Here is a 13,556-nt window from a genome sequence, read left to right as displayed (position 1 = left end):
GAGATTTCATCTTCAGAATTTGAAAGCAAAGAGCCCTGGGGGAAAAGGAGGTATTCTGCCTTCATAGAGTGCCAACTCCCATGACGTTAAGTTCTTGGTACAAGAACATAAAGAGCTCGAGGGAGGATCATTTCCAGTGCTTCTGCTTCTCTATCATCTTCATGAATCTCTCTTTGAAAAGTATGAGTCCCACACTAAGGTCACAGAGTGAATCTTTTATCTTAAGTAGGCACTATTGGCATCCTGTGTAAGACTTGGGCTCTGTTATCTTTTAATTTGCATACTTCTCTCCTCCATGGAGAGCAACCTACAATCTGCTGAGCCCTTTGCACAGCATCGTTCTGCGTAGTAGCCACTTTTGTCTCTCCTTCCTCTCACTTCTTTGTTCTCTGTTCAGAATAATTCCAAATAGGTTATGCTCTCCTTTTCCTAGAATATCCCCAAATGTGAATGCCTAGGTCAGTAGTGCAGATAACTTGGTACTCAAAAACAATATCCTTCAATGTCTTATGTCATTTAGTCTAATGTCTTGTTAATTTTTTAATACTACATCACAGATAATTTCTCCAGAAACACATTGTCAGAAAAGAAAAGAAAATGTCTTTATTATGCCACTGTCCTGTTTTTCTTCTAGAATTTTCTAAAGTTTGCACTAGAACGTAATGTTATTCTTTTCCTAAAGAATTCCAAAAGACAAGACTGTTTTGTAAGAGTACAATTGACTTTAGCAAACAGAAACTCATGTCTGTAAAATATGCTACACATAACTGGTCAAAGGCTTTGTTGGTATTTTTTTTTTTCTGTAGACATTTCTGAAGAGGGAGAAGAGAACAGCATGCATTGAAATGCGAGGTTGTCTTCTCCTGTGAGTCCTTGTCTCCCCTTCTCTCTCCACAGGATAAAAGCCTTGAAGGACTTGTAACCACTTCAGACTTGCCACCAGGTGGCAGTGAAGTACTGCAGTTTAGACCAATACCTGGGAGGCCATCAGCTTGATTGAATGCTACAAAGGTGTCTGAGAGCAGATGGAGTTGTACATACTCTGTAAGCTAAGACTTCTCATAACTTAACTAGACAATAATTCTTTTCTCCCAAGAAAAATGACAGTGTCTGATATACATCAGGTTTGGCTCTTATTAAGGCCTCACATGGGGACCGGATACTTGGGGAAAGTTTGTAGCACAGTATTCTAACCAAAGGATACTCTAGCAAATGGCATGTTTGTAAGTAATTTTAAAATTGTTCCTTTAATACTGTGAAGTTCCTTTTAGTTTTAGGCTCTTGTTAACAAGTTTACCAAGTTAATTCCAAGGCATAGACATGAGTAAACTCTTTCTCATACATTTTCCAACTATAATTCAAGAATGTCAGGGTTCTGGGCTTATTTAAATAGAAAAGAACACCGATTGTTATTAAAATAACATACAGGCAACAACAAAAACCCCCAGAGTGGTTAATTTTTTAACTTAAAATTTATTTATAAAACATTTTGATAGCTTATAAATAGATACAATCCTAAGGCATAGTATGATGTTCTGAGCACAACATTTTGTGGTGTGATATTTGGAATTTCTTCTCATATGTTTCGAAGGAAGAGAACTAAATTATGCTACTGTGCAACTGATTTTGGAAACTTACTATTTTCCACTGAAACTAAAATTCCTGTCTCCTGACTAACTTATGCTCCTTCCATTATTTCTGTGACTGAGTAGTATATTGTATATGCGTGGCATATTATGTTTCCTTTCATTCATTCTTTGAGAATTCCATATGTGTACACATGCATTATCATTATAACCCTTCCCCCTCAAACACTTCCAAGATCATGTAATTTTAGCATCAATGGGAGTATCTTACCAGGATGGTTGTTGTAGCTCACAGTGTTCACCACTGGATAATACTTCTGATGACTTTTCTTCTATCAGTAGCAAAGACAGTACCTTCTGGAAATGAAAATGCTAGCCAGTAGAAAGAAAGAATTTAGGTAAACATCTTGATTTCTCCAATCCTCTGCCCCAACTGTGTGATATGCTAAGCAAAAGGCCTCACCATATCTGCTCTTCGGACTTGTATCTGCTTTCTTCCTTCACACCCCCCCCCCCCCCCGCTGATGGTAACTAGTACATTGTTTCTCTGGCTCTAAATGCTTGATATTTTCTCTTTTTACCACTCATATGTCAGACTATGGAATATTCTCCTTCTGTGTATGGTTTATATCACTGGCATACAAGTCTTCCCAGCCTATCCATTCTGTGGTGATTGGTAAGATCTCTCGTTATCATTTTATTTGTATCATAGGTTACTTGTGTTGTTTGCTGGACACTTATATTGCTTCCATAACTTGGATTTTTTTTAAGTTACAGTAAACATGGGAGTGTGTAACTTCAAGAGTTGGCGATTTTATGTTCTTTGAGAGCATGCCCAGAAGCAGACCACAAGCTACACAGCATGACTCAAATCCAAAGCAAGTCAAGCAAACTCAGAGTAACTTGCTATTTTTGTGTGGCAAGAATACCTGAAATCTATCCATTTAGCAATAACATAAAATACAATGACAATCATAGAAAAATACAATCTGCCAATATTGAACTATGAAGGACTAGAAAAGTTTAAACAGTCAACAAAAGAGTTGAATTAGAAATTAAGGTTCCCCAACAGGAAAAGTCCGGGAAGAGTTTATTTTGTATTTGAAGCCTAGCAAATATTCAAACAATAGTTACTTCCTCTACTTCTTAAATTCCTCTCCTCATACAGAACTGGAAGAGCTATTACTAAGCACATTATACAAGACTCGTAAGGTAATAATGCCAAGCAGAGATATCAGAAATAGAAACGGCAAGTTAATAACCATGATGGACACCAAGGCAAAAATATCAATAAAATCCTAGGAGATAATTCAGCAAAATACCAACAGATTATACATTATGACTAAATGATGGCTTTTTCCTCTAGCATGTAAACCTTTAGAATTATGTTAACGTTTTTTATATTAAGGAAAAAGAAACTAAAAACTAGATACAGTCTTTGATATAATAAAAACATTTCCAAAACATAACCTTCTTTCTGAACAAAATCTCAGAACACTTTAATAATAGTAGAAAAGTTACTTATCATGCAAAGACCATCTGTGGGAAATTGACAACTAACATCATAATCAACAAAGATATACTGACAGGTTTTCCTTCTAAATCCTGAACAAGACAAAGAAGGATGCTCTTGTTATTTCCATAGTATCATAGATCCAGAAGTAGTAGCAATAGAAATCGGGATTAAAATGATTAAAAATTAAAACTGACAAAAAAAATCAGGATTACAATCAGTAAAGAAAAAATAAAACTATCTATATTTGAAAATGACTTGATCTCAGAAGCAGGAAACCTCTGACATTCTGCCAAAAGGAGGACAAGTGGAGAGAGGACTCAGTGGCTTGAAGCCCTTGCTGCTCTGCAATGGACTGGCTTTGGTTCCCACACCCACACGAGTGGTCAAGGTTATCTGTAAACCCTGTTCAGAGAAGTTACCACCCTCTCCTGACTTCCTTGGCTACCAGACTCTCAAACACTCATGCACACAATGAAAGCATATAAATAAGTAAGTAAATAAATAAATAATGAAGTCAGTAAAGTTTCACATTGTAAAATCAACATAGAAAATTCAGGTACAAAAATAATGACCTTTAAAACTCAAATCTGAATATAGGTAGGTAGATGATAGATAGATAGATAGATAGATAGATAGATAGATAGATGATAGATAGATAAAATATTTTAAAATAAACTTAACCTAGGTGAGAAGTAACCTCTGCAGTGACAATTTTCATTTAAATGAGCTTTGGGGACCATGTCATTTTCTCCACTAATACAGCACCCCTCATTTGACTTTGCTTTGGTGAATAACATGCCACCTACACTTGGGTAAAAAGCTCTGGTAAAACTCAGTGGGTCGCACAAGAAGAAAACATGAAAGCAGGAAGACGCATTGTTGGGACAAAGGGTTTCAGTTACAGAGGAAAGAAGAGGAGAAAGGAATAGGCGAAGCAAATAATTAAAATGTGCTAGATAAATGTATAAAGCTGTTGAACAATTAAAAAATAACTAGGAAAAATTCAAACAGTAAAATAAACAGAAAGATTCACCATATTTATGGGTCACAGAATTTTGTTAAAATGTCCATTCACCTAATCCAATGTAAAGATGAGTTACAATTTTTTTTGAAGTTTTATAATTATATTTATGTACAGAAAACTCAGCAGTACATTTAACCCAGTTTAGTGGCGAGTTCTTTGGCCTTTGCCTTTTCCAGCTTGGCAATTCGAGCCACAGATTTAGGACCCAGGACGTTGCCTCCCCAGTGGCAGCGGATCTCATCATATCTGTCATTGTAATTGGTCCTAATAGCTTCCATCAGCTTGGCCAGAGCACCATTGTCTTCCGAGTTAACCTGTGTGAAGGCAACAGTGGTGCACGTCTTCCTGTGGACCAGCCGTCCCAGCCTGGCCCTTCCCTTGATGATGCAGTAGGGGACCCCCATCTTGCGACACAGGGCAGGCAGGAAGACCACCAGCTCAATGGGGTATAGTCAAATTTATGTCTGTCTAACATGAAAAGTATGCTCACCACCAGCTGAGCCTTCTTGTTCTCTACCAAAGTGGTGACTGTATTGATGCCCGCTCGAAGGACAGGTGGTCTCTTAGTTGGGACATCCCCTTTGCCGGCAGCTTTCTTCTCAGCACCGGCCAGCAGCCTCTGCTTCTTTTCCTGCTTGGTCTCTGGCCTGTACTTGTGGACAAGTTTGAGCAACTGGGTAGCTGTTTGCCGGTCCAGGGCCTGGGTGAACTGGTTAATGGCAGGAGGAACTTTGAGCCGCTTATAAAGGATGGCCCTCTGCCGCTGCAGCCTGATGTAGCGGGGCCATTTGACGAAGCGTGTGAGATCTCTCTTGGGCTGGATGTCCTGCCCAATGCCGAAGTTCTTAGGCCTCTTCTCAAACAAAGGATTCACCACCTTCTTTGCCTCCTGCTTCTTCACGACGGCGGGGGCCAGGGCCACCTTCTTCCCCTTGGCCTTCTTTCCCTTGGGCATCTTGCCGGGCTGGAGGAGAGAGAAAGAAAAAGGGGATTGTCGAATTACAATTTTTTTTAAAAAAAAATCTTTATAACATCCTTCACAGAAATATAGAAAAATGAAACTAAAATTTGAAAGCACAAAAGACTCTGATGAGTCTGAAAAATTTTAAGAAAGAACAGAGTAATTTCTTGATTTTAAGTTATATTACAAACCTATATTATCAAACAGTATTCTCCTGGCATAAAAATCACGAGGTCAAAGGAACAGACATAGAGACCAGAACCAAAAGGACACAATGGAAATTACAGCCTTTTTTTTTTTTTCTGAGCCGTCAAAGCTTGGTTTACTCCAGAAAAAGAGTCAAATAGAACCTTATTTTAAACTCCATGCAAGCATCCTTTCAAAAAGTTATATTCTTTTTTTTTATTAAAGATTTCTGCCTTCTCCCCGCCACCACCTCCCATTTCCCTCCCCCTCCCCCATCAAGTCCCCCTCCCTCATCATCCCTAAGAGTAATCCGGGTTCCCTGCCCTGTGGGAAGTCCAAGGACCACCCACCTCCATCCAAGTCTAGTAAGGTGAGCATCCAAACTGCCTAGGCTCCCACAAAGTCAGTACGTGCAGTAGGATCAAAAACCCATTGCCATTGTTCTTGAGTTCTCAGTAGTCCTCATTGTCCATTATGTTCAGCAAGTCCGGTTTTATCCCATGCTTTTTCAGACCCAGACCAGCTGGCCTTGGTGAGTTCCTGATAGAACATCCCCATTGTCTCAGTGTGTGGGTGCACCCCTCGCGGTCCTGAGTTCCTTGCTCGTGCTCTGTCTCCTGCTCTTGATTTGGACCTTGAGATTTCAGTCCGGTGCTCCAATGTGGGTCTTTGTCTCTGTCTCCTTTCATCGCCTAAATGTTTTTCTTTGGGTTCACCTTCTTAATTAGCTTCTCTAGGATCACGCATAATAGGCTCAACGTCCCCTATTCATGGCTAGAAATCAAATATGAGTGAGTACATCCCATGTTCCTCTTTTTGGGTCTGGCTCACCTCACTCAGGATAGTGTTTTCTATTTCCGTCCATTTGCCTGCAAAATTCAGGAAGTCATTGTTTTTTACTGCTGAGTAGTACTCTAATATGTATATATTCCATACTTTCTTCATCCATTCTTCCATTGAAGGGTATCTAGGTTGTTTCCAGGTTCTTCACAGATCTGGAAAAGCCAATAATCAACTTTATATGGAAAAACAAAAAACCCAGGAGAGCCAAAACAATCTTATACAATAAAGGATTGTCTGGAGGCATTACCATCCCTGACTTCAAACTCTATTACAGAGCTACAGTATTGAAAACAGCTTGTTATTGGCATAGAAACAGAGAAGTTGACCAATGGAATCAAATAGAAGACCCTGACTTTAACCCACAAACCTATGAACACCTGATTTTTGATAAAGGAGCTAAAAGTATACAATGGAAAAAAGAGAGCATCTTTAACAAATGGTGCTGGCAAAACTGGATGTCAGCCTGTAGAAGAATGAAAATAGATCCATATCTATCATCATGCAAAAAACTCAAGTCCAAATGGATTAAAGACCTCAATATCAGTCCGAACACACTGAACCTGATAGAAGAGAAAGTGGGAAGTACTCTACAATACATGGGCAAAGGAGAACACTTCCTACGTACAACCCCAGCAGCACAGACATTAAGGGCATCATTGAATAAATGGGACCTCCTGAGACTGAGAAGCTTCTGTAAAGCAAAGGACACTGTCACTAAGACAAAAAGGCAACCCACTGACTGGGAGAAGATCTTCACCAACCCCGCAACAGACAAAGGTCTGATCTCCAAAATATATAGAGAACTCAAGAAAGTGGACCGTAAAGGGCTAATCAACCCAATTTAAAAATGGGGCACTGAGCTGAACAGAGAATTCTCAACAGAAGAAGTTCGAATGGCCAAAAGACATTTAAGGTCATGCTCAACTTCCCTAGCGATCAGGGAAATGCAAATCAAGACAACTTTAAGATACCATCTTACACCTGTCAGAATGGCTAAAATAAAAAACACCAATGATAGCCTTTGCTGGAGAGGTTGTGGAAAAAGTTATATTCTTAATTTCTTTATTTTGTAATCTCTTAGATGAACATCTCATTATGGCCATCAGAGTTTTCCAAACACAGTCACATAATTATTGTTCCTTATCTAGAGCTATTTCTAAGAAAATGATGCCTTAAAAATGGTTGTTACATTTAGAGATATCAATTTAATATAACATGATTATGATGACATTATTTTCGGCTCTTTCTGTTTGTGTGCATGGACGATGGATACATGGACCTGAATGAACGTGTGAAGGACAGTGGTTGATGTCACTTGAACCTGGAAAAGACAAATTGGCTGGACTGAATAGCCGGTCAAACCCCAGGACTTCCCCGTCTCTTTCTACCACCACTGGGTTTGCTGGGGGGGGTCCTTTCTGCCACACTCTGGCTTTTTACTTTAGTGCTGGATAGCTGAACTCAGGATCTCATGCTTGTGCACCACATGCTTTGTCATATACCCCAAATCTGATCACCATCATCATCACCATCATCATTGTCATCACCATCATAACCATCAATCATCATCACAATAGTAACAATAGTAATAATAACAAATAAAGCATATGGAGAAGTAGCCACTGCAAATATCACACACGTAAAGTGTATGTATGTGCACATGATTAAGAGAAACCTGTCAACTTCTCTTTATGATGCAACATCTGTTTGAAAAAAATAGTCCTAATGGAATCTTTCCACTGCCATGGGGAGCACCTTGCTCAATTTCCTCAGCTTGCTGAACATTTTCCAGCAGATGGAATGGGACATGGACAAACGAGTCTGTCAAAAGCATGCATTCTGTATTGTAAGAGCAGCTTCTATGAGTACACACTTACTCAACATCAATGTTCCAATGGAAATCAGGGCATGTTATCATCATGACTAAGTTTTAAAAGAGGAAAATCCCATATTGCAGAATAGCATCTGAACCTGAAGCAAAACCTTTGTCGCTTTGTCAGTCACATCCCCATAGACCTCCTTGTTGCAAAAGGACTCGTGACTAAGAAAAGAAATCACTGCCTGGGACAGAGAAGACATTCTGCGCCACCTCCCTAGCACACCTGAAACTATTTGATTAGGTAACTGAATCTTTGTCTTCCACACAGGACTGTAAATTCTTTGCTTGCTGATCACTTGTCAACTTGGTGTCCATTGGGCTGATTCCTGTAGGTGTTTTATATGCATTTATTAAGTAGTTTATAAGCTTGAAAACCAACGATTGTATTACACAAAGAACTGTGATCCTGTTCCAGCACCTTATCCACTGATGCACAGCTGTTGAGAATTCAGTTCATCCTGCTGAGCATTTGTTTGCTCACCTGTAAAATGACATGCTGCTTTATCAGCATTTCACATAATTTAACATTAAAGATTAGTATCACAAGTGCAGTTTTCAAAGAACATACTGAAGGAAAGAAGTGCGGGCCAGCTCACGAAGAGGCAAGAAGTCAAGAGCGCTCGCTATTTCCTCCCCTTTCCATGAGAGTTCAAAGCATGACTGAAAACTGAGACAAAACTCCTCTTTGAGATGTTAAATCCAAAGCTCTATTCTGTGATAACTGAGCACTAAATCTGCTGTTTAAAAAAATTCCCGAAGAAAAAAATAAATAAGGAAGATTTAAAAATTTCCAAAGAAAAGGACAAGTACTTCAAAAAAACCATTATAATAAACAGCAGCATAATCTTTTCTACTACAAAAACATGAGAAATACTCAAAAACTGTATTACAATTAAAAAAATATTACATTAAAAAATAGAATATAAAATAATACACACCAAAGGACAGGATAATCCAGCAATCTTCAGCATTAATTGCAGAGCTGGGTTCAAATCAGAAAACATTTAGAACCCCCATTCTCAAACACATTTCCTATTTAAATGAGACTTGAAAACCAATCCTAAAAGTTCTATAGTCGCCTCCTACTACCGTATCTAGTTATGTACTATTTCTATTTAAAAACTTTCTATTTTTCTAAGAAACATAATTTTTTTCTTTTTATAGGAGGAAGAGGAGACATTGGCTGGGCTTGGCAGATTATATCTGCAAACTCAATACTCGGGCATGAAAGGCAGGAGGATGGCCTGGTCTTTAAGGTCAGTCTAAGCTAAATAGTGAGTTACAAGTAGACTTGAGCTACATACAGTATGAAACTATCTTAAAAATAAAATAAAATGCAACTAGGCATTATGGAACACACCTATCCCAGTACTTGAAGATAGAGACAGGAGAATCAGGAGTTCAAGACCATCCTCAGAAAATTAGATGCCAGTCTGGAATACACAATACTCTGACTGAAAAAAGAAATCCCAAATAAATTATAGAGTAAAATATAGAAAGAAAAATGTCAAGCCAATGACCATGACCATAAACTCTATTTTAAGTAAAGAAAGAGGAAGTGAAACCAAAATAAACATAGGAAAGGAAATAAATATCAAAAGGGAAAAACAAATAAAATAAAACCCAAGAAAGCAGAAGGGAAAAAAGTGAATCTAAAAATTAAGTAAAAGCTAGTCACTTACAATTAGTAAAACTGATACAACTCTAAGCTCAGAAACAGCACAAAGATGTAAAACACTAATAAGAGTGGCTGAAGCAGCAAGTTCAACCCTTTCCACACCTTTGCATTCATTATTGGACTGAAAAATCTACTCAAAGCAGGAAGAAAAGAAAGAAGAAAAAAGAGAAAAAATATTATAAGAAAAAGAATAGTGCTATGGGACAATGGTCTATATCCTGTCAATTATATTTTAAATAAATGCTGATTGACCAATAGCCAGGCAGGAAGTATAGGAGGGACAACCAGACAGGAAGTAGAGGCAGGTCAATGAGAACAGGGGAATTTTGGGAAGAGAAAAGCTTGCTCTGCAGTCCTGTCCCAGCCACAGAAGAAGCAAAATGTGACTGCCCCGCTGAATAAGGTACCGAGCCACGTGGCTAACATAGTCAAAAATAATGGGCAAATATAAGTTATAATAGTTAATAAGAAGCCTGAACTACTGGGCCAATCAGTTTATAACTAATGTAGACCTTTGTGTGTTATCTTTGGGACTTAACGATTGTGGGAACCAGGCAGGACAGAAACCCCGACAACAGGATAGTAAGAATATCATGATGTTTTATGCAGGAAATATGATGAAATCTATTTTTCAAGAAGGAACTCAGTTCAGAAAAGAGCAGGCCTCCCACGGATATCAACAAAACATGGCATATAACTTTGCAGTAAGACTAAGTACCTCCCCTTGTAGTAAGACTGGAAAAGCTTCCCAAGAACCTCAGAAAAGGAATGGACTGGGGAACAGGATGTGACAGGGGAAGAAATGGGAGGAGAGGAGGGAGGGGAAACTGCAGCTCGGATGTAAAATAAATAAATTAATTAAATATTTTTTTAAAAAAAGAAGGATCTCAGTAAGTGAATTAAGCAAGGCTGAGAGATACAACAATAAGTGCAAAATAAATTGCATTTATAATAAACTTTTAATTCTATATTTTAATTCTATATATTTTAATTCAGATAATGCATATAGATTTCGGAGGAAACAATGCATACCTGCATACAATAATGTAGAATTGTTAAATTAAGAGGAAATCTATATCCTCACATATTTTTTAATCAGTTGAAAGTTTTTATTTTATTAGTTGTTGTACTTTTAATGTAAAAGTTAACAAAGTATGTATTTAAAATCATAATTAATCTTACTAAAAACATGTTTACACTGAAGACAAAGAGATTCTGTATGAGTCATGACCTAGGTACTGTCAATGTTAGTTTACCTAGGTTTTCCTTTTTAGAGGTATGATTTTGCTCTTTAGTTTGTTTGCCTGTTTATTCATTCTAAATATTTGTTTTATTTTTGAAAATTTTGTACACGAGTACAGTGTTTACAACATTCCTACCCCAACTCTTTCTCTCTCTCCAACCCTTATGATGCCACCATATTTTTGAAATTATTTACTTCTCCTTCAAATACACACACACAAACACACACACACACACACACGAATGTATTAATAAAACCTACTGACAGGTCTGGAGAGAAGGCTCAGAGGTAAAGAGCACTGCTTTCTCTTCCAGGGGTCCTGAGATCAATTCCCAGCAAACACATGGTGGCTCACAACCATCCATAAAGAGATCAATCTGATGCCTTTTTCTGGCATGCAGGCATACATGCAGTCAAAGTACTCAATACATAATAAATAAATAAATAAATAAATAAATAAATAAATAAATCTGAACCAAATCCTACTGAATCTATTTAGTGTTACTAACATGTGTTTAGGGCTGACCATCAGAGTTTTATCTCTGGAGAAGACTGATCCACCTCAATATGAAGCTGTTAATTACCAACAGCTCTTTACTTCAGGTGAGGCCTTGTAAGATTTCCCCATCTATGTTGGCTTGTCAAGCACTGTTGTCATTGTTCAGACCTTAGCTAGGCCACCATATTCCTAAGTTTTTGGCAGATGTCATGTTGTCACCCCTGGGAATGGCACATAAATGTTTTGCAGATGGAGCTTCTTAGATGACAAGGCCCTTTGAAGAACCCCATCCGCTTGGCAAGAACCTGCGGAAACAACACTGCAGACTCCTGTGCTGATTCTAGAGGCTCATGGGCTTCAGGCATCTCTTACACTCTCTCTATGCTTATTCTTATGATAACTCTTGAGTTTGCTTTGCTAGTCTTGATTGTGCCTGAGGTTACTGGTAACAAAACCTCTGATTCGTTACAGAAACTGTTTTCTCTTGTTGCCCCTGACTGCCTTTGTATCATCATGAGAAAGCAAGAGGAACTCACTAAGATTAATGACTACTGATATTCAATTATTCTAAAAGGAGATAAATATAATCCAAAGAATTTACAAACTTAGAAAATGGTTTTCTAGAAGATTGCATTAAAAACTTATAGACATATATAAGAAAAAGATTCAAAACTTATAGGAAGTAATGAGGAAAAGATATAGGACACAACATGGCATATATCTCTCTGGCGCCAGGACATGTATACTCAGATATTTTTCCAATGTCAAAGTATCAACAAAGGAATATAAAACTCCCTGTTCTCTTAAGAGAAAGGCACATGCTGAAATTTTCAGTAAGAATGGACATTTAGTACCAACAATTAAAGAGTTAGGTTTTTATTGTTACTATTTTGAGAACTTATAAACTTATGCCAGGATGATAACTGCAGTCCACATAAAAGTGATGTACAGGTTACTTAGAAACTGACATACACCTGAAAATGATAACCTAAGCATGACAATACATTCAGCTGATTTCAAAATATGAAAATATCATATTGTTAAGAACTAATCACAGGACTTAAATCTCTTTCTTTGTAACCACATGTTTGTTGCTGGCCAGGGCACAGTGTGAATAAGAGGTGCCTGGCTAGATATAAACATTTGGCTTGCATTATAATGATAAGGGGTAAAGGGAGTGGTAAAGGAAGAGAAACTAAAATGAGTCAATGCTAATCATTCTTGGAAAATGCTTAAAGAGAAATGCTTTGAAATAGCCCATGTTTGAAAGTATTAGAACTTGTATAAATAAAGATGGTCTGTGCTAGTCGAGACCATCAGTTTGAAAGACAGACTGTGGTTATTTTTTGCTGACTTCACACATCCATCCGGCGGCAGCACAGAACCCCATTGAAGCTGGACTCCAGCAACTGGTGCCTAACGCGTGTATGACCTTCAGGATGGTAAGATCCCACCCAAGACTGATTGTGGTGTAAATATCTAGGAATTCTACCTAGGGATCTGCAGTCTCACTGGAAATAAGCCAGTTGAGTATGGGTAGAGAATCTCAGGACATTTTGGAGACACTTTAAGGCCCTCTGTTACTATGGGACAGGGTAAATCTAAGGACACTGCCCTTTGTAGCAACATCATTGAGCATACCCTAAAAGGAAGAAATTACAAAGTTAGTGCTACCCTGATTCAAGACCTCTTGCAGTCTGTTCAAACTAGGTCCTTGGGCATCTGAGGAGAGAGAGCCTGAAACGGCCCGATCCTATAGCCATACTAATGAATATCTTGCATATCACCATAGAACGTTCATCTGGCGATGGATGGAGATAGAGACAGAGACCCACACTGGAGCAATGGACTGAGCTCCCAAGGTCCAAATGAGGAACAGAAGGAGGGAGAACATGAGCAAGGAAGTCAAGCCCGCGAGGGGGGCACCCACCCACTGAGACGGTGGGGCTGATCTATTGGGAGCTCACCAAGACCAGCTGGACTGGGACTGAAAATGCATGGGATAAAATCGAACTCTCTGAATATGATGGACAATGAGGGCTGCTGAGAAGCCAAGGACAATGGCACTGAGTTTTGATCCTACTGCATGTACTGGCTTTGTGGGAGTCTAGCCTGTTTGGATGCTCACCTTCCTAGACCTG

General features: G+C 38.5%; 1 pseudogene; it reads right to left on the bottom strand.

Annotated features, from left to right (window-relative positions):
- Positions 1-4,218: 4,218 nt before the first annotated feature.
- LOC130886881 (60S ribosomal protein L7a-like) lies at positions 4,219-5,085 on the bottom strand (annotated as a pseudogene).
- Between the last annotated feature and the right edge of the window lie 8,471 nt (positions 5,086-13,556).

The sequence above is a fragment of the Chionomys nivalis genome, chromosome 14, assembly GCF_950005125.1.
Source record: "Chionomys nivalis chromosome 14, mChiNiv1.1, whole genome shotgun sequence".
In the NCBI taxonomy this organism is placed as follows: domain Eukaryota; kingdom Metazoa; phylum Chordata; class Mammalia; order Rodentia; family Cricetidae; genus Chionomys; species Chionomys nivalis.
The sequence above is the reverse complement of the archived record's forward strand: the minus strand, read 5'-3'. Positions and strand labels throughout refer to the sequence as shown.